General features: G+C 40.6%; 8 non-coding genes across 8 annotated transcripts; all 8 read right to left on the bottom strand.

Annotated features, from left to right (window-relative positions):
• Positions 1 to 8,094: 8,094 nt before the first annotated feature.
• TRNAC-GCA (transfer RNA cysteine (anticodon GCA)) lies at positions 8,095 to 8,166 on the bottom strand. The gene has a single exon. It is a non-coding gene; the product is annotated as a tRNA-Cys (tRNA).
• Positions 8,167 to 9,178: 1,012 nt separating this feature from the next.
• Positions 9,179 to 9,250, bottom strand: TRNAC-GCA (transfer RNA cysteine (anticodon GCA)). The gene has a single exon. It is a non-coding gene; the product is annotated as a tRNA-Cys (tRNA).
• A 1,008-nt stretch (positions 9,251 to 10,258) lies between these two features.
• On the bottom strand, positions 10,259 to 10,330 carry TRNAC-GCA (transfer RNA cysteine (anticodon GCA)). The gene has a single exon. It is a non-coding gene; the product is annotated as a tRNA-Cys (tRNA).
• A 3,176-nt stretch (positions 10,331 to 13,506) lies between these two features.
• TRNAC-GCA (transfer RNA cysteine (anticodon GCA)) lies at positions 13,507 to 13,578 on the bottom strand. Its single transcript has one exon. It is a non-coding gene; the product is annotated as a tRNA-Cys (tRNA).
• Positions 13,579 to 15,669: 2,091 nt separating this feature from the next.
• On the bottom strand, positions 15,670 to 15,741 carry TRNAC-GCA (transfer RNA cysteine (anticodon GCA)). The gene has a single exon. It is a non-coding gene; the product is annotated as a tRNA-Cys (tRNA).
• Positions 15,742 to 18,917: 3,176 nt separating this feature from the next.
• Positions 18,918 to 18,989, bottom strand: TRNAC-GCA (transfer RNA cysteine (anticodon GCA)). The gene has a single exon. It is a non-coding gene; the product is annotated as a tRNA-Cys (tRNA).
• A 1,012-nt stretch (positions 18,990 to 20,001) lies between these two features.
• On the bottom strand, positions 20,002 to 20,073 carry TRNAC-GCA (transfer RNA cysteine (anticodon GCA)). The gene has a single exon. It is a non-coding gene; the product is annotated as a tRNA-Cys (tRNA).
• A 1,010-nt stretch (positions 20,074 to 21,083) lies between these two features.
• TRNAC-GCA (transfer RNA cysteine (anticodon GCA)) lies at positions 21,084 to 21,155 on the bottom strand. The gene has a single exon. It is a non-coding gene; the product is annotated as a tRNA-Cys (tRNA).
• Between the last annotated feature and the right edge of the window lie 954 nt (positions 21,156 to 22,109).

The following is a 22,109-nucleotide window of genomic DNA, read 5'->3' as shown; positions in this document are numbered from 1 at the left end:
CTTCTCTTAGCCAAAAGACGTGTGGCATGCAGATGGGGCAGAGGAAGGGCCCCAAAGTTCAAGGAGTGGATGGCAGATATGATTTATTGTAGAAACTTGGCCGTGCACTGCTCAAAGTTTACCAATATTTGTGCGTTGATCGTGCTCCTCTGGGTACTCCCTGCGAGGAGTATATAAATCAAATAGTTGCACTGGCACCTGCAGGTGCGAGTGTCTCCTAGGGCACTGATGAATGTGTGCTGAATATCTCAGCTATGTTCTGAACAATAAAGTTTTCAACAAAGTTTATCTTTTGAAATTTTCTGAAGTATTTTATTCATACTTGTAAATGTTTCCATGAAGGAAGCCGCCATATTTTGATTTTCTATATGTATACGCTTGGAAATGCAATGTGGACATGTGTAACCTACCTGGTTGTTGTTTTTCTCTTGCTGAATGTCAAGAAAACTTTATAAATAAAAGTTTAAAAAAAAAAAGAACCCGACTTCATGGAGCCCTAGCTGGGATCCGGGAGGCGAATGGCACCTCATCGGGACTTCCAGGGAAGTTCGGCCATCTGGTCGCCCCATAGGAAAGCGTTGCGGGCGACCAGATGCCCGAGGGGATCCGGGGGACCAGATGGCCGAGGGAATCTGGGCAATCAGATGGCCGGGCATGGAGGTGAAGCCACCTGGACTCCCCCCACCCCGTCCCCGTCCCGAGACGAATGCCCGGGACGCATGGATCCCGTCCTGGGCACTTTTTCAATGCCCTCGGCCTGGAGCGCCCCGACACCCAGGGGAGGACCACCCTGGAAACCATGGAGCCCGACCCGGGCGCTCTGCCATGCTGTCAGCCTAGATGGAGCCCCGGACGCCCGGGGGACGAAGGCCCGCGACGCATGGAGCCCGTCCCGGGCACTCTGCCATGCCATCAGCCTGGAGCGCTCCGACACCCAGGGGAGAACCACCGTGAAAACCATGGAGCCCGACCCGGGCACTCTACCATGCCGTCAGCCTGGATGGAGCCCCGGACGCCCGGGGGGGTCGAATGCCCCGGACGCATGGAGCCCGTCCCGGGCACTCTGCCATGCCGTCAGCCTGGATGGAGCCCCGGACTCCTGGGGGACGAATGCCCGGGACGCATGGAGCCCGTCCCGGGCACTCTGCCATGCCGTCGGCCTGGATGGAGCCCCGGACCCCCGGGGGACGACTGCCCAAGAGCCATGGAGCCCATCCCGGGCACTCTGCCATGCCGTCCCGACAAATTCGTACGGACTCCTAACCTTCCGACACGGATCGGAATCGAGTCCATTCTGACCCAGCAGATTTCAGGTTGACTTGCTATATACTTTACGTACGATTTTATGGGGGCCAATTCCGATCCGGTACGTAAAAGCACATCCGACCGAATGTCGGACAACCACGTACACCCAGGGGATAGGACTGCCCGGGACACATGGACCCCGTCCTGGGCACTCTGATCTGCCGCCGGCGCCGGGGACCGAACCGTGATCACCAGATGGGGATATCCCAAAAATCTGGCATGGATACGGCCCGCCAGGACAGGTTTGGACACCCCTGCTGTAATGCCATTAAAATGCAATATCCAAGGGAACACTGACTCTGTCAAAGATGATCCAAATGGAATTGATGGAAAGTCCCAATTACAAACAACAGAATCAAAATAGGGTGAGGGGACACCAGGATTTGAACCAGGGACCTCTTGATCTGCAGTTAAATGCTCTACCACTTAGCTATATCCCCAGCTTTTCAGGAAAATCCGAATGACAAAATATCAGTACATCATGAAAGAGTGTGAGGATCATACTAAGTTGTGCCAGAAAGTACAACCTTGAAACTGTGGAACAGGAGAAGTAGTCCTTAATAATATTTATTAAAGGAAAACTGGATCATTTAAAAAACAGATGTATTTGTTTCATTGTGATTTTATTTGAATAGGCAGTGGTACATAGGACCAATGCCTCTACATACAATGATTGTTTTGAAACATTCTTAAAGGGGAAGAGGTTTTTACGGGACACCTTATCATTTGAGGATTGGTTACCACAATCACGGAGATGGTGATGGAGTATGATTGTTTTGGCCAAATTATGGTGGAAAAACATTTCTACGTACCACTACAATTCGGTATTTGGAAGGTACACCCAAACACCCCTTTCGAATACCTTCCATTTAATACATCAGAAAAAGCCATTTTGCGTTTCCAAATGGCCTTATTCTTCAGACCAGCCTTCCTGCAACTGCAATGATAGTTCGTACATCTTGCACGTAGGCAGAGCTTTTAAGGAGAAATTAAATAGTTCCTAAGTTGCACAAAAATGAAGTGCTTCCAACAAACACATACTTTGCATGCACAGAGAAGAGGTCGAATATATGTAAGACTGAAGACACAGGTGAAATGAGAAATAGATTGACTGCTTCGCTGCCAAGTTTTATACGCCATTTCTTCAGTGCAATACAAGAAAGCACCAAACAGTATAAAAAAGTTGTCAATTGGTTTCATAGTCCATTCCCTTTGTTTAGTGCTGTGAAAGGAAGAGCCGAATTCTAAAATTGATCAATGATGTTTCAGAAATTTCCCAAAGGGAATACCAAAGCCGAGTGTTAAAAACTGCATCTACTTACAGGCTTTGAGCAGGAAACACTGAAATGCTATTAAAGTGCAATATCCAAGGGAACACTGACTCTGTCAAAGATGATCCAAATGGAATTGATGAAAAGTCCCAATTACAAACAACAGAATCAAAATAGGGTGAGGGGACACCAGGATTTGAACCAGGGAACTCTTGATCTGCAGTCAATATAGCTCTACCACTGAGCTATATCCCCAGCTTAACAGCAAATTCAGAATGACAAAATATCAGTACATCATGAAAGAGTGAGTGGATCATACTAAGTTGTTCCGGAAAGTACAACCTTGAAACTGTGGAACAGGAGAAATAGTCCTTAATATTATTTATTAATGGAAAACTGGATCATTTAAAAAACAGATATTTGTTTCATTGTTATTTTATTTGAATAGGCAGTGGTACATAGAACCAATGCCTCTACATACAATGATTGTTTTGAAACATTCTTAAAGGGGAAGAGGTTTTTACGGGACACCTTATCATTTGAGGATTGGTTGCCACAATCACTGAGATGGTGATGAAGTATGATTGTTTTGGGCCAAATTATGGTGGAAAAACATTTCTATGTACCACTACAATTCGGTATTTGGCAGGTACACCCAAACACCCCTTTCGAATACCTTCCATTTAATACATCAGAAAAAGCCATTTTGCGTTTGCAAATGGCCTGATTCTTCAGACCAGCCTTCTTGAAACTGCAAAGATAGTTCGTACATCTTGCCCGTAGGCAGAGCTTTTAAGGAGAAATTAAATAGTTCCTACGTTGCACAAAAATGAAGTGCTTCAAACAAACACATACTTTGCATGCACCGAGAAGAGGTGGAATATATGTAAGACTGAAGACAAAGGTGAAATGAGAAATAGATTGACTGCTTCGCTGCCAAGTTTTATACGCCATTTCTTCAGTGCAATACAAGAAAGCACCAAACAGTATAACAAAGTTGTCAATTGGTTTCATAGTCCATTCCCTTTGTTTAGTGCTGTGAAAGGAAGAGCCGAATTCCAAAATTGATCAATGTTTCAGAAATTTCCCAAAGGGAATACCAAGCCGAGTGTTAAAAACTGCATTTACTCACAGGCTTTGAGCAGGAAACACTGAAATGCTATTAAAGTGCAATATCCAAGGGAACACTGACTCTGTCAAAGATGATCCAAATGGAATTGATGAAATGTCCCAATTACAAACAACAGAATCAAAATAGGGTGAGGGGACACCCGGATTAGAACCAGGGACCTCTTGTTCTGCAGTCAAATGCTCTACCACTGAGCTATATCCCCAGCTTTTCATTAAAATCAGAATGACAAAATATCAGTACATCATGAAAGAGTGTGAGGATCATACTAAGTTGTGCCAGAAAGTACAACCATGAAACTGTGGAACAGGAGAAGTAGTCCTTAATATTATTTATTAAAGGAAAACTGGATCATTTAAAAAACAGATTTATTTGTTTCATTGTTATTTTATTTGAATAGGCAGTGGTACATAGGACCAAAGCCTCTACATACAATGATTGTTTTGAAACATTCTTAAAGGGGAAGAGGGTTTTACGGGACACCTTATCATTTGAGGATTGGTTACCACAATCACGGAGATGGTGATGAAGTATGATTGTTTTGGGCCAAAATATGGTGGAAAAACATTTCTACGTACACTACAATTCGGTATTTGGAAGGTACACCCAAACACCCCTTTCCAATACCTTCCATTTAATACATCAGAAAAAGCCATTTTGCGTTTGCAAATGGCCTGATTCTTCAGATCAGCCTTCTTGCAACTGCAATGATAGTTCGTACATCTTGCAAGTAGGCAGAGCTTTTTAGGAGAAATTAAATAGTTCCTACGTTGCACAAAAATGAAGTGCTTCAAACAAACACATACTTTGCATGCACAGAGAAGAGGTGGAATATATGTGAGACTGAAGACACAGGGGAGGAGCCAAGCTGGCGACCGAGATGGCTGCATAGTCGCTCGGCTCCGTGAGCCTTCTCACCCCGCGCATACATCCTGGCAACTATCCTGAGCCGTAACGGCATATTTAAGTAGGCGAAGGACAACTTTCACTGACCGTTTGCTCCGGAGATTTTTACGTGCGGCAGACCCGTGGAAATGTCCCCGACTGTTTTGCGGCCTTCATGGAGCTGGGACCGGGGTGTCGAGTGAGGAGAGTAGCCGGCCGCGACTGCGACAACAGCGGCATCTGGTGGAGGTGTGGAGTTGGCCGGAGGGCACCGGAGATCTGATGGGCCGATGGCGACAGTGCCGACCCAGTCCATCTAGTGGAGTGCCTTGTGGGATGTGCGGTAAAGCTGGGTCGAGGGGAGTGCTCGATACTTGGCCCCCTTTCCAGTGTTGTATCCGGGCCTGACTGGTGACTTCTCCCGGAGTCGGCGGGCGGCTCCCAGGGAGCGGCGGAGATTTTGTTCAGCCTTTTGGTGACCCTCCGCTGGGAAGCCTGCCTTGACTTTCGGGGTCCACGTGGCGACTCCTGTTGCGCCCTGGTGTGGGGCCCGGTCCCGAGGTGAGGTGGAGAAGGACGAGGCCGGATCAACTAAGATGGCGGATGGCACCCTCTTACTCAGACCACATCCAGGCAGAGAAGCTGCTGTGCGGGAGAGTCCTGGGGTCTGGCGACACGAGACGGAGCCCACGTCCAGAGATATACTGGCTGCGCTAACAAATCTGCATACGACCCTGATCCGGGACGCCCGGGATCTGGGAAGAAGGATGGCCGCCATTGTTGTCCCACCGTTCCACACGGGCATAGTTCGATCTCAAGGAAGCGCCGATGTGCCCACCTCTGCGTCAGTGATGAGTGCTCCCGCTACGCCTACGTGGAGACACTGGAAGACCCGGTTCATGAGATCGCTTTGGACAGCTCTGTTGTACATGTGAGAGACTCGTCGGGGCACTTATCCATACGGCGGCTGGGGAAACAACGTCGATCCATGGTTTGGGCTGCCCCGGCGGCGTTTCAGCGCTTATCGGATGGTGTGACTCTCTTTCCCCGGCTGGTGAGACTGTGTTCGGACTGGAGGATGTTTTCGGGGTCGACACTGACACAGACGGATTTCCGCCATACATATTCGGCTGGGGTTTGGTGGCTGAGGTCCCATGGAGTAACAACACTGCCCGGTCCGCCCGGATCACTTGGACCCTCCACGCTGCTCTATATGCCGATTGATAAGTGGACGTATGTTGGTACTACTGATAGAAAAGGCCAAGGGTGAGATCGTCTAGGACATAGTGGAACTTATTGTTGGCTGACGGTGATTTGGGGGACACTCAACGGGGATGTTATTGATTGTGCTATCGGTGATTAATGTTTTTCATGGCTATTCTGATCTTGCTTTTAGGATGTTTATTGTGTGCGGTGGTGGGGGAGGGGGCCGGGTGGCCAGATCGATGGCCCTTCCCCACATTTTTTCTCTTTTTCTATATTTCGGGTCTCTTATTTAGGGCGACAGGCACGCTGCTGGGGGGGGATAGGCTGTAGCCTTCTGCAGGGGTGCAGGGTGGGGGGTAGGGGTATGGGGTTTGTTAATTTGTCCTTTCTTTGTTTCTATGCCCTTTGTCTTTCTTCCTTTTTGGTGTCGTCGTTTTTCATGTTTCCTACAGTATGTTTCGTTTTGAGGGGTGGGGTGCAGCTTTGCTACGAAACGTGTTTGTTTTTACATTTATCCTGACTCGTGTGCCTTACCCCCAATACTTCACACGTATTTGCGGATTTCCTGCTTCATGCTTGCTATTGTAGGACCATGTATGACCGTATGGCATTGATTCTGAGTTTTTCTTTATTGAAAAATGAATCTTCTCAAATCCGGAATCTTGCACAGTACGCTTGAATACAAGTTATATCCTGGACACTTATTAGACCCCGATTTTCGGGCTGCTGTATTTTTCTACATTGATTTGCTGTACTTATGACTTGACTAGCGGCCGGCCGGGGTGGTTGTAGGCCCATACTGGTATTTACTTGAAGTGACAATAAAGGTTCTCAAAAAAAAAAAAGACTGAAGACACAGGTGAAATGAGAAATAGATTGACTGCTTCGCTGCCAAGTTTTATACGTCATTTCTTCAGTGCAATACAAGAAAGCACCAAACAGTATAACACAGTTGTCAATTGGTTTCATAGTCCATTCCCTTTGTTTAGTGCTGTGAAAGGAAGAGCCGAATTCCAAAATTGATCAATGATGTTTCAGAAATTTCCCAAAGGGAATACCAAGCAGAGTGTTAAAAACTGCGTTCACTCACAGGATTTGAGCAGGAAACACTGAAATGCTATTAAAGTGCAATATCCAAGGGAACACTGACTCTGTCAAAGATGATCCAAATGGAATTGATGAAAAGTCCCAATTACAAACAACAGAATCAAAATAGGGTGAGGGGCCACCCGGATTAGAACCAAGGACCTCTTAATCTGCAGTCAAATGCTCTACCACTGAGCTATATCCCCAGCTTTTTAGTAATGTCAGAATGACAAAATATCAGTACATCATGAAAGAGTGTGAGGATCATACTAAGTTGTCCCAGAAAGTACAACCTTGAAACTGTGGAACAGGAGAAGTAGTCCTTAATATTATTTATTAAAGGAAAACTGGATCATTTAAAAACAGATTTATTTGTTTCATTGTTATTTTATTTGAATAGGCAGTGGTACATAGGACCAATGCCTCTACATACAATGATTGTTTTGAAACATTCTTAAAGGGGAAGAGGTTTTTACGAGACACCTTATCATTTGAGGATTGGTTACCACAATCACGGAGATGGTGATGAAGTATGATTGTTTTGGCCAAATTATGGTGGAAAAACATTTCTACGTACCACTACAATTCGGTATTTGGAAGGTACACCCAAACACCCCTTTCGAATACCTTCCATTTAATACATCAGAAAAAGCCATTTTGCGTTTGCAAATGGCCTGATTCTTCAGACCAGCCTTCTTGCAACTGCAATGATAGTTCGTACATCTTGCACGTAGGCAGAGCTTTTAAGGAGAAATTAAATAGTTCCTACATTGCACAAAAATGAAGTGCTTCAAACAAACACATACTTTGCATGCACAGAGAAGAGGTGAAATATAGGTAAGACTGAAGACAGAGGTGAAATAAGAAATAGAATGACTGCTTCGCCGCCAAGTTTTATACGCCATTTCTTCAGTGCAATACAAGAAAGCACCAAACAGTATAACAAAGTTGTCAATTGGTTTTATAGTCCATTCCCTTTGTTTAGTGCTGTGAAAGGAAGAGCCGAATTCCAAAATTGATCAATGATGTTTCAGAAATTTCCCAAAGGGAATACCAAGCCGAGTGTTAAAAACGGCATTTACTCAGGTTTTGAGAAGCAAACACTAATACCATTAAAATGCAATATCCAAGGGAACACTGACTCTGTCAAAGATGATCCAAATGGAATTGATGGAAAGTCCTAATTACAAACAACAGAATCAAGATAGGGTGAGGGGACACCCGGATTTGAACCAGGGACCTCTTGATCTGCAGTCAAATGCTCTACCACTGAGCTATATCCCCAGCTTTTCAGTAAAGTCAGAATGACAAAATATCAGTACATATTGAAAGAGTGTGAGGATCATACTAAGTTGTGCCAGAAAGTACAACCTTGAAACTGTGGAACAGGAGAAGTAGTCCTTAATATTATTTATTAAAGGAAAAGTGGATCATTTAAAAAACAGATTTATTTGTTTCATTGTTATTTTATTTGAACAGGCAGTGGTACATAGGACCAATGCCTCTACATACAATGATTGTTTTGAAACATTCTTAAAGGGGAAGAGATTTTTACGGGACACCTTATCATTTGAGGATTGGTTACCACAATCACGGAGATGGTGATGAAGTATGATTGTTTTGGGCCAAATTATGGTGGAAAAACATTTCTACGTACCACTACAATTCGGTATTTGGAAGGTACACCCAAACACCCCTTTCGAATACCTTCCATTTAATACATCAGAAAAAGCCATTTTGCGTTTGCAAATGGCCTGATTCTTCAGACCAGCCTTCTAGCAACTGCAATGATAGTTCGTACATCTTGCACGTAGGCAGAGCTTTTAAGGAGCAATTAAATAGTTCCTACGTTGCACAAAAATGAAGTGCTTCAAACAAACACATACTTTGCATGCACAGAGTAGAGGTGGAATATATGTAAGACTGAAGACACAGGTGAAATGAGAAATAGATTGACTGCTTCGCTGCCAAGTTTTATACGCCATTTCTTCAGTGCAATACAAGAAAGCACCAAACAGTATAACAAAGTTGTCAATTGGTTTCATAGTCCATTCCCTTTGTTTAGTGCTGTGAAAGGAAGAGCAGAATTCCAAATTTGATCAATGATGTTTCAGAAATTTCCCAAAGGGAATAACAAGCCGAGTGTTAAAAACTGCATTTACTCACAGGTTTTGAGAAGCAAACACTGAAATGCTATTAAAGTGCAATATCCAAGGGAACACTGACTCTGTCAAAAATGATCCAAATGGAATTGATGAAAAGTCCCAATTACAAACAACAGAATCAAAATAGGGTGAGGGGACACCAGGATTTGAACCAGGGACCTCTTGATCTGCAGTCAAATGCTCTACCACTGAGCTATATCCCCAGCTTTACAGTAAACTCAGAATGACAAAATATCAGTACATCATGAAAGAGTGAGAGGATCATACGAAGTTGTTCCGGAAAGTACAACCTTGAAATTGTGGAACAGGAGAAGTAGTCCTTAATATTATTTATTAAAGGAAAACTGGATCATTTAAAAAACAGATATTTGTTTCATTGTTATTTTATTTGAATAGGCAGTGGTACATAGGACCAATGCCTCTACATACAATGATTGTTTTGAAACATTCTTAAAGGGGAAGAGGTTTTTACGGGACACCTTATCATTTTAGGATTGGTTACCACAATCACTGAGATGGTGATGAAGTATGATTGTTTTGTGCCAAATTATGGCGGAAAAACATTTCTACGTACCACTACAATTCGGTATTTGGAAGGTACACCCAAACACCCCTTTCGAATACCTTCCATTTAATACATCAGAAAAAGCCATTTTGCGTTTGCAAATGGCCTGATTCTTCAGACCAGCCTTCTTGCAACTGCAAAGATAGTTCGTACATCTTGCCCGTAGGCAGAGCTTTTAAGTAGAAATAAATAGTTCCTACGTTGCACAAAAATGAAGTGCTTCAAACAAACACATACTTTGCATGCACGAGAAGAGGTGGAATATATGCAAGACTGAAGACAAAGGTGAAATGAGAAATAGATTGACTGCTTCGCTGCCAAGTTTTATACGCCATTTCTTCAGTGCAATACAAGAAAGCACCAAACAGTATAACAAAGTTGTCAATTGGTTTCATAGTACATTCCCTTTGTTTAGTGCTGTGAAAGGAAGAGCCGAATTCCAAAATTGATCAATGATGTTTCAGAAATTTCCCAAAGGGAATACCAAGCTGAGTGTTTAAAACTGCATTTACTCACAGGCTTTGAGCAGGAAACACTGAAATGTTATTAAAGTGCAATATCCAAGGGAACACTGACTCTGTCAAAGATGATCCAAATGGAATTGATGAAAAGTCCCAATTACAAACAACAGAATCAAAATAGGGTGAGGGGACACCAGGATTTGAACCAGGGACCTCTTGATCTGCAGTCAAATGCTCTACCATTGAGCTATATCCCCAGCTTTACAGTAAAATCAGAATGACAAAATATCAGTACATCATGAAAGAGTGAGAGGATCATACGAAGTTGTTCCGGAAAGTACAACCTTGAAACTGTGGAACAGGAGAAGTAGTCCTTAATATTATTTATTAAAGGAAAACTGGATCATTTAAAAAACAGATATTTGTTTCATTGTTATTTTATTTGAATAGGCAGTGGTACATAGGACCAATGCCTCTATATACAATGATTGTTTTGAAACATTCTTAAAGGGGAAGAGGTTTTTACGGGACACCTTATCATTTGAGGATTGGTTACCACAATCACGGAGATGGTGATGAAGTATGATTGTTTTGGCCAAATTATGGTGCAAAAACATTTATACGTACCACTACAATTCGGTATTTGGAAGGTACACCCAAACACCCCTTTCGAATACCTTCCATTTAATACATCAGAAAAAGCCATTTTGCGTTTGCAAATGGCCTTATTCTTCAGACCAGCCTTCCTGCAACTGCAATGATAGTTCGTACATCTTGCACGTAGGCAGAGCTTTTAAGGAGAAATTAAATAGTTCCTACGTTGCACAAAAATGAAGTGCTTCAAACAAACACATACTTTGCATGCACAGAGAAGAGGTGGAATATATGTAAGACTGAAGACACAGGTGAAATGAGAAATAGATTGACTGCTTCGCTGCCAAGTTTTATACGCCATTTCTTCAGTGCAATACAAGAAAGCACCAAACAGTATAACAAAGTTGTCAATTGGTTTCATAGTCCATTCCCTTTGTTTAGTGCTGTGAAAGGAAGAGCCGAATTCCAAAATTGATCAATGATATTTCAGAAATTTCCCAAAGGGAATACCAAAGGCGAGTGTTAAAAACTGCATTTACTCACAGGCTTTGAGCAGGAAACACTGAAATGCTATTAAAGTGCAATATCCAAGGGAACACTGACTCTGTCAAAGATGATCCAAATGGAATTGATGAAAAGTCCCAATTACAAACAACAGAATCAAAATAGGGTGAGGGGACACGCAGATATGAACCAGGGACCTCTTGATCTGCAGTCAAATGCTCCACCACTGAGCTATATTCTCAGCTTTTCAGTAAGATCAGAATGACAAAATATCAGTACATCATGAAAGAGTGTGAGGATCATACTAAGTGGTGCCAGAAAGTACAACCTTGAAACTGTGGAACAGAAGAAGTAGTCCTTAGTATTATTTAATAAAGGTAAACTGGATCAGTTAAAAAACAGATTTATTTGTTTCATTGTTATTTTATTTGAATAGGCAGTGGTACATAGGACCAATGCCTCTACATACAATGATTGTTTTGAAACATTCTTAAAGGGGAAGAGGTTTTTACGGGTCACCTTATCATTTGAGGATTGGTTACCACAATCACGGAGATGGTGATGAAGTATGATTGTTTTGGGCCAAATTATGGTGGAAAAACATTTCTACGTACCACTAAAATTCGGTATTTGGAAAGAACACCCAAACACCCCTTTCGAATACCTTCCATTTAATACATCAGAAAAAGCCATTTTGCGTTTGCAAATGGCCTGATTCTTCAGACCAGCCTTCTTGCAACTGCAATGATAGTTCGTACATCTTGCACGTAGGCAGAGCTTTTAAGGAGAAATTAAATAGTTCCCACGTTGCACAAAAATGAAGTGCTTTAAACAAACACATACTTTGCATGCACAGAGAAGAGGTGGAATATATGTAAGACTGAAGACACAGGTGAAATGAGAAATAGATTGACTGCTTCGCTGCCAAGTTTTATACGCCATTTCTTCAGTGCAATACAAGAAAGCACCAAACAGTATAACAAAGTTGTCAATTGGTTTCATAGTCCATTCCCTTTGTTTAGAGCTGTGAAACGAAGAGCCTAATTCCAAAATTGATCAATGATGTTTCAGAAATTTCCCAAAGGGAATACCAAGCCGAGTGTTAAAAACTGCATTTACTCACAGGTTTTGAGCATGAAACACTGAAATGCTATTAAAGTGCAATATCCAAGGGAACACTGACTCTGTCAAAGATGATCCAAATGGAATTGATGAAAAGTCCCAATTACAAACAACAGAATCAAAATAGGGTGAGGGGAGACCCGGATTTGAACCAGGGACCTCTTGATCTGCAGTCAAATGCTCTACCACTGAGCTATATCCACAGCTTTTCAGTAAAATCAGAATGACAAAATATCAGTACATCATGAAAGAGTGTGAGGATCATACTAAGTTGTGCCAGAAAGTACAACCTTGAAACTGTGGAACAGGAGAAGTAGTCCTTAATATTATTTATTAAAGGAAAACTGGATCATTTAAAAAACAGATATTTGTTTCATTGTGATTTTATTTGAATAGGCAGTGGTACATAGGACCAATGCCTCTACATACAATGATTGTTTTGAAACATTCTTAAAGGGGAAGAGGTTTTTACGGGACACCTTATCATTTGAGGATTGGTTACCACAATCACTGAGATGGTGATGAAGTATGATTGTTTTGGGCCAAATTATGGTGGAAAAACATTTCTACGTACCACTACAATTCGGTATTTGGAAGGTACACCCAAACACCCCTTTCGAATACCTTCCATTTAATACATCAGAAAAAGCCATTTTGCGTTTGCAAATGGCCTGATTCTTCAGACCAGCCTTCTAGCAACTGCAGTGATAGTTCGTACATCTTGCACGTAGGCAGAGCTTTTAAGGAGAAATTAAATAGTTCCTACGTTGCACAAAAATAAAGTGCTTCAAACAAACACATACTTTGCATGCACAGAGAAGAGGTGGAATATATGTAAGACTGAAGACACAGGTGAAATGAGAAATAGATTGACTGCTTCGCTGCCAAGTTTTATACGCCATTTCTACCGTGCAATACAAGAAAGCACCAAACAGTATAACAAAGTTGTCAATTGGTTTCATAGTCCATTCCCTTTGTTTAGTGCTGTGAAAGGAAGAGCCGAATTCCAAAATTGATCAATGATGTTTCAGAAATTTCCCAAAGGGAATACCAAGCCGAGTGTTAAAAACTGCATTTACTCACAGGTTTTGAGAAGCAAACACTGTAATGCCATTAAAATGCAATATCCAAGGGAACACTGACTCTGTCAAAGATGATCCAAATGGAATTGATGGAAAGTCCCAATTACAAACAACAGAATCAAAATAGGGTGAGGGGACACCAGGATTTGAACCAGGGACCCCTTGATCTGCAGTCAAATGCTCTACCACTGAGCTATATCCCCAGCTTTACCGTAAATTCAGAATGACAAAATATCAATACATCATGAAAGAGTGAGAGGATCATACTAAGTTGTTCCGGAAAGTACAACCTTGAAACTGTGGAACAGGAGAAGTAGTCCTTAATATTATTTATTAAAGGAAAACTGGATCATTTAAAAAACAGATATTTGTTTCATTGTTATTTTATTTGAATAGGCAGTGGTACATAGGACCAATGCCTCTACATACAATGATTGTTTTGAAACATTCTTAAAGGGGAAGAGGTTTTAACGAGACACCTTATCATTTGAGGATTGGTTACCACAATCACGGAGATGGTGATGAAGTATGATTGTTTTGGGCCAAATTATGGTGGAAAAACATTTCTACGTACCACTACAATTCGGTATTTGGAAGGTACACCCAAACACCCCTTTCGAATACCTTCCATTTAATACATCAGAAAAAGCCATTTTGCGTTTGCAAATGGCCTGATCCTTCAGACCAGCCTTCTTGCAACTGCAATGATAGTTCGTACATCTTGCACGTAGGCAGAGCTTTTAAGGAGAAATTAAATAGTTCCCACGTTGCACAAAAATGAAGTGCTTCAAACAAACACATACTTTGCATGCACAGAGAAGAGGTGGAATATATGTAAGACTGAAGACACAGGTGAAATGAGAAATAGATTGACTGCTTCGCTGCCAAGTTTTATACGCCATTTCTTCAGTGCAATACAAGAAAGCACCAAACAGTATAACAAAGTTGTCAATTGGTTTCATAGTCCATTCCCTTTGTTTAATGCTGTGAAAGGAAGAGCCGAATTCCAAATTGATCAATGATGTTTCAGAAATTTCCCAAAGGGAATACCAAGCCGAGTGTTAAAAACTGCATTTACTCACAGGCTTTGAGCAGGAACCACTGAAATGCTATTAAAGTGCAATATCCAAGGGAACACTGACTCTGTCAAAGATGATCCAAAAGGAATTGATGAAAAGTCTAAATTACAAACAACAGAATCAAAATAGGGTGACGGGACACCCGGCTTTGAACCAAGGACCTCTTGATCTGCAGTCAAATGCTCTACCACTGAGCTATATCCCCAGCTTTTCAGTAAAATCAGAATGACAAAATATCAGTACATATTGAAAGAGTGTGAGGATCATACTAAGTTGTGCCAGAAAGGTCAACCTTGAAACTGTGGAACAGGAGAAGTAGTCCTTAATATTATTTATTAAAGGAAAACTGGATCATTTAAAAAACAGATATTTGTTTCATTGTGATTTTATTTGAATAGGCAGTGGTACATAGGACCAATGCCTCTACATACAATGATTGTTTTGAAACATTCTTAAAGGGGAAGAGGTTTTTACGGGACACCTTATCATTTGAGGATTGGTTACCACAATCACTGAGATGGTGATGAAGTATGATTGTTTTGGGCCAAATTATGGTGGAAAAACATTTCTACGTACCACTACAATTCGGTATTTGGAAGGTACACCCAAACACCCCTTTCGAATACCTTCCATTTAATACATCAGAAAAAGCCATTTTGCGTTTGCAAATGGCCTGATTCTTCAGACCAGCCTTCTAGCAACTGCAGTGATAGTTCGTACATCTTGCACGTAGGCAGAGCTTTTAAGGAGAAATTAAATAGTTCCTACGTTGCACAAAAATAAAGTGCTTCAAACAAACACATACTTTGCATGCACAGAGAAGAGGTGGAATATATGTAAGACTGAAGACACAGGTGAAATGAGAAATAGATTGACTGCTTCGCTGCCAAGTTTTATACGCCATTTCTTCCGTGCAATACAAGAAAGCACCAAACAGTATAACAAAGTTGTCAATTGGTTTCATAGTCCATTCCCTTTGTTTAGTGCTGTGAAAGGAAGAGCCGAATTCCAAAATTGATCAATGATGTTTCAGAAATTTCCCAAAGGGAATACCAAGCCGAGTGTTAAAAACTGCATTTACTCACAGGTTTTGAGAAGCAAACACTGTAATGCCATTAAAATGCAATATCCAAGGGAACACTGACTCTGTCAAAGATGATCCAAATGGAATTGATGGAAAGTCCCAATTACAAACAACAGAATCAAAATAGGGTGAGGGGACACCAGGATTTGAACCAGGGACCCCTTGATCTGCAGTCAAATGCTCTACCACTGAGCTATATCCCCAGCTTTAACGTAAATTCAGAATGACAAAATATCAATACATCATGAAAGAGTGAGAGGATCATACTAAGTTGTTCCGGAAAGTACAACCTTGAAACTGTGGAACAGGAGAAGTAGTCCTTAATATTATTTATTAAAGGAAAACTGGATCATTTAAAAAACAGATATTTGTTTCATTGTTATTTTATTTGAATAGGCAGTGGTACATAGGACCAATGCCTCTACATACAATGATTGTTTTGAAACATTCTTAAAGGGGAAGAGGTTTTAACGAGACACCTTATCATTTGAGGATTGGTTACCACAATCACGGAGATGGTGATGAAGTATGATTGTTTTGGGCCAAATTATGGTGGAAAAACATTTCTACGTACCACTACAATTCGGTATTTGGAAGGTACACCCAAACACCCCTTTCGAATACCTTCCATTTAATACATCAGAAAAAGCCATTTTGCGTTTGCAAATGGCCTGATCCTTCAGACCAGCCTTCTTGCAACTGCAATGATAGTTCGTACATCTTGCACGTAGGCAGAGCTTTTAAGGAGAAATAAATAGTTCCTGCGTTGCACAACAATGAAGTGCTTCAAACAAACACATACTTTGCATGCACAGAGAAGAGGTGGAATATATGTAAGACTGAAGACACAGGTGAAATGAGAAATAGATTGACTGCTTCGCTGCCAAGTTTTATACGCCATTTCTTCAGTGCAATACAAGAAAGCACCAAACAGTATAACAAAGTTGTCAATTGGTTTCATAGTCCATTCCCTTTGTTTAATGCTGTGAAAGGAAGAGCCGAATTCCAAATTGATCAATGATGTTTCAGAAATTTCCCAAAGGGAATACCAAGCCGAGTGTTAAAAACTGCATTTACTCACAGGCTTTGAGCAGGAACCACTGAAATGCTATTAAAGTGCAATATCCAAGGGAACACTGACTCTGTCAAAGATGATCCAAAAGGAATTGATGAAAAGTCTAAATTACAAACAACAGAATCAAAATAGGGTGACGGGACACCCGGCTTTGAACCAAGGACCTCTTGATCTGCAGTCAAATGCTCTAGCACTGAGCTATATCCCCAGCTTTTCAGTAAAATCAGAATGACAAAATATCAGTACATATTGAAAGAGTGTGAGGATCATACTAAGTTGTGCCAGAAAGGTCAACCTTGAAACTGTGGAACAGGAGAAGTAGTCCTTAATATTATTTATTAAAGGAAAACTGGATCATTTAAAAAACAGATTTATTTGTTTAATTGTTTTTTTATTTGAATAGGCAGTGGTACATAGGACTAATGCCTCTACATACAATGATTGTTTTGAAACATTCTTAAAGGGGAAGAGGTTTTTACGGGACACCTTATCATTTGAGGATTGGTTACCACAATCATGGAGATGGTGATGAAGTATGATTGTTTTGGGCCAAATTATGGTGGAAAAACATTTGTACGTACCACTAAAATTCGGTATTTGGAAGGTACACCCAAACACCCCTTTTGAATACCTTCCATTTAATACATCAGAAAAAGCCATTTTGCATTTGCAAATGGCCTGATTCTTCAAACCAGCCTTCTTGCAACTGCAATGATAGTTCGTACATCTTGCACGTAGGCAGAGCTTTTAAGGAGAAATTAAATAGTTCCTACGTTGCACAAAAATGGAGTGCTTCAAACAAACACATACTTTGCATGCACAGAGAAGAGGTGGAATATATGTAAGACTGAAGACACAGTTGAAATGAGAAATAGATTGACTGCTTCGCTGCCAAGTTTTATAAGCAATTTCTTCAGTGCAATACAAGAAAGCACCAAACAGTATAACAAAGTTGTCAATTGGTTTCATAGTCCATTCCCTTTGTTTAGTGCTGTGAAAGGAAGAGCCGGATTCCAAAATTGATCAATGATGTTTCAGAAATTTCCCAAAGGGAATACCAAGCCGAGTGTTAAAAACTGCATTTACTCACAGGCTTTGAGCAGGAAACACTGAAATGCTATTAAAGTGCAATATCCAAGGGAACACTGACTCTGTCAAAGATGATCAAAATGGAATTGATGAAAAGTCCCAATTACAAACAACAGAATCAAAATAGGGTCAGGGGACAGCAGGATTTGAACCAGGGACCTCTTGATCTGCAGTCAATATAGCTCTACCACTGAGCTATATCCCCAGCTTTACAGTAAAAACAGAATGACAAAATGTCAGTACATCATGAAAGAGTGAGTGGATCATACTAAGTTGTTCCGGAAAGTACAACCTCGAAACTGTGGAACAGGAGAAGTAGTCCTTAATATTATTTATTAAAGGAAAACTAGATCATTTAAAAAACAGATATTTGTTTCATTGTTATTTTATTTGAATAGGCAGTGGTACATAGAACCAATGCCTCTACATAAAATGATTGTTTTGAAACATTCTTAAAGGGGAAGAGGTTTTTACGGGACACCTTATCATTTGAGGATTGGTTACCACAATCACTGAGATGGTGATGAAGTATGATTGTTTTGGGCCAAATTATGGTGGAAAAACATTTCTATGTACCACTACAATTCGGTATTTGGAAGGTACACCCAAACACCCCTTTCGAATACCTTCCATTTAATACATCAGAAAAAGCCATTTTGCGTTTGCAAATGGCCTGATTCTTCAGACCAGCCTTCTTGCAACTGCAATGATAGTTTGTGCATCTTGCACGTAGGCAGAGCTTTTAAGGAGAAATTAAATAGTTCCTACGTTGCACAAAAATGGAGTGCTTCAAACAAACACATACTTTGCATGCACAGAGAAGAGGTGGAATATATGTAAGACTGAAGACACAGGTGAAATGAGAAATAGATTGACTGCTTCGCTGCCAAGTTTTATACACCATTTCTTCAGTGCATTACAAGAAAGCACCAAACAGTATAACAAAGTTGTCAATTGGTTTCATAGTCCATTCCCTTTGTTTAGTGCTGTGAAAGGAAGAGCCGAATTCCAAAATTGATCAATGATGTTTCAGACATTTCCCAAAGGGAATAACAAGCCGAGTGTTAAAAACTGCATTTACTCACAGGTTTTGAGCAGGAAACACTGAAATGCTATTAAAGTGCAATATCCAAGGGAACACTGACTCTGTCAAAGATGATCCAAATGGAATTGATGAAAAGTCCCAATTACAAACAACAGAATCAAAATAGGGTGAGGGGACACCCGGATTTGAACCAGGGACATCTTGATCTGCAGTCAAATGCTCTACCACTGAGCTATATCCCCAGCCTTTCAGTAAAGTCAGAATGACAAAATATCAGTACATCATGAAAGAGTGTGAGGATCATACTAAGTTGTGCCAGAAAGTACAACCTTGAAACTGTGGAACAGGAGAAGTAGTCCTTAATATTATTTATTAAAGGAAAACTGGATCATTTAAAAAACAGATTTATTTGTTTCATTGTTATTTTATTTGAATAGGCAGTGGTACATAGGACCAATGGCTCTACATACAGTGATTGTTTTGAAACATTCTTAAAGGGGAAGAGGTTTTTACGGGACACCTTATCATTTGAGGATTGGTTACCACAATCACGGAGATGGTGATGAAGTATGATTGTTTTGGGCCAAATTATGGTGGAAAAACATTTCTACGTACCACTACAATTCGGTATTTGGAAGGTACACCCAAACACCCCTTTCGAATACCTTCCATTTAATACATCAGAAAAAGCCATTTTGCGTTTGCAAATGGCCTGATTCTTCAGACCAGCCTTCTTGCAACTGCAATGATAGTTCGTACATCTTGCACGTAGGCAGAGCTTTTAAGGAGAAATTTAATAGTTCCTACGTTGCACAAAAATGAAGTGCTTCAAACAAACACATACTTTGCATGCACAGAGAAGAGGTGGAATATATGTAAGATTGAAGACACAGGTGAAATGAGAAATAGATTGACTGCTTCGCTGCCAAGTTGTATACGCCATTTCTTCAGTGCAATACAAGAAAGCACCAAACAGTATAACAAAGTTGTCAATTGGTTTCATAGTCCATTCCCTTTGTTTAGTGCTGTGAAAGGAAGAGCCGAATTCCAAAATTAATCAATGATGTTTCAGAAATTTCCCAAAGGGAATAACAAGCAGAGTGTTAAAAACTGCATTTACTCACAGGTATTGAGCAGGAAACACTGAAATGCTATTAAAGTGCAATATCCAAGGGAACACTGACTCTGTCAAAGATGATCCAAATGGAATTGATGAAAAGTCCCAATTACAAACAACAGAATCAAAATAGGGTGAGGGGACACCCGGATTTGGACCAGGGACCTCTTGATCTGCAGTCAAATGCTCTACCACTGAGCTATATCCCCAGCTTTTCAAGAAAATCAGAATGACAAAATATCAGTACATATTGAAAGAGTGTGAGGATCATACTAAGTTGTGCCAGAAAGTACAACCTTGAAACTGTGGAACAGGAGAAGTAGTCCTTAATATTATTTATTAAAGGAAAACTGGATCATTTAAAAAACAGATATTTGTTTCATTGTTATTTTATTTGAATAGGCAGTCTTACATAGGACCAATGCCTCTACATACAATGATTGTTTTGAAACATTCTTAAAGGGGAAGAGGTTTTTACGGGACACCTTATCGTTTGAGGATTGGTTACCACAATCACTGAGATGGTGATGAAATATGATTGTTTTGGGCCAAATTATGGTGGAAAAACATTTCTACGTACCACTACAATTCGGTATTTGGAAGGTACACCCAAACACCCCTTTCAAATACCTTCCATTTAATACATCAGAAAAAGCCATTTTGCGTTTGCAAATGGCCTGATTCTTCAGACCAGCCTTCTTGCAACTGCAATGATAGTTTGTACATCTTGCAAGTAGGCAGAGCTTTTAAGGAGAAATTAAATATTTCCTACGTTGCACAAAAACGAAGTGCTTCAAACAAACATATACTTTGCATGCACAGAGAAGAGGTGGAATATATGTAAGACTGAAGACACAGGTGAAATGAGAAATAGATTGACTGCTTCGCTGCCAAGTTGTATACGCCATTTCTTCAGTGCAATACAAGAAATCACCAAACAGTATAACAAAGTTGTCAATTGGTTTCATAGTCCATTCCCTTTGTTTAGTGCTGTGAAAGGAAGAGCCAAATTCCAAAATTGATCAATGATGTTTCAGAAATTTCCCAAAGGGAATAACAAGCAGGGTGTTAAAAACTGCATTTACTCACATGTTTTGAGCAGGAAACACTGAAATGCTATTAAAGTGCAATATCCAAGGGAACACTGACTCTGTCAAAGATGATCCAAATGGAATTGATGAAAAGTCCCAATTACAAACAACAGAATCAAAATAGGGTGAGGGGACACCCGGATTTGGACCAGGGACCTCTTGATCTGCAGTCAAATGCTCTACCACTGAGCTATATCCCCAGCTTTTCAATAAAATTAGAATGACAAAATATCAGTACATATTGAAAGAGTGTGAGGATCATACTAAGTTGTGCCAGAAAGTACAACCTTGAAACTGTGGAACAGGAGAAGTAGTCCTTAATATTATTTATTAAAGGAAAACTGGATCATTTAAAAAACAGATATTTGTTTCATTGTTATTTTATTTGAATAGGCAGTCTTACATAGGACCAATGCCTCTACATACAATGATTGTTTTGAAACATTCTTAAAGGGGAAGAGGTTTTTACGGGACACCTTATCATTTGAGGATTGGTTACCACAATCACTGAGATGGTGATGAAGTATGATTGTTTTGGGCCAAATTATGGTGGAAAAACATTTCTACGTACCACTACAATTCGGTATTTGGAAGGTACACCCAAACACCCCTTTCGAATAACTTCCATTTAATACATCAGAAAAAGCCATTTTGCGTTTGCAAATGGCCTGATTCTTCCGACCAGCCTTCTTGCAACTGCAATGATAGTTCGTACATCTTGCAAGTAGGCAGAGCTTTTAAGGAGAAATTAAATAGTTCCTACGTTACACAAAAATGAAGTGCTTCAAACAAACACATACTTTGCATGCACAGAGAAGAGGTGGAATATATGTAAGACTGAAGACACAGGTGAAATGAGAAATAGATTGACTGCTTCGCTGCCAAGTTTTATAAGCAATTTCTTTAGTGCAATACAAGAAAGCACCAAACAGTATAACAAAGTTGTCAATTGGTTTCATAGTCCATTCCCTTTGTTTAGTGCTGTGAAAGGAAGAGCCGAATTCCAAAATTGATCAATGATGTTTCAGAAATTTCCCAAAGGGAATACCAAGCCTAGTGTTAAAAACTGCATTTACTTACAGGCTTTGAGCAGGAAACACTGAAATGCTATTAAAGTGCAATATCCAAGGGAACACTGCCTCTGTCAAAGATGA

The sequence above is a fragment of the Lissotriton helveticus genome, chromosome 1_2 (genome assembly GCF_964261635.1).
Source record: "Lissotriton helveticus chromosome 1_2, aLisHel1.1, whole genome shotgun sequence".
Lineage (NCBI taxonomy): Eukaryota > Metazoa > Chordata > Amphibia > Caudata > Salamandridae > Lissotriton > Lissotriton helveticus.
The sequence above is the reverse complement of the archived record's forward strand: the minus strand, read 5'-3'. Positions and strand labels throughout refer to the sequence as shown.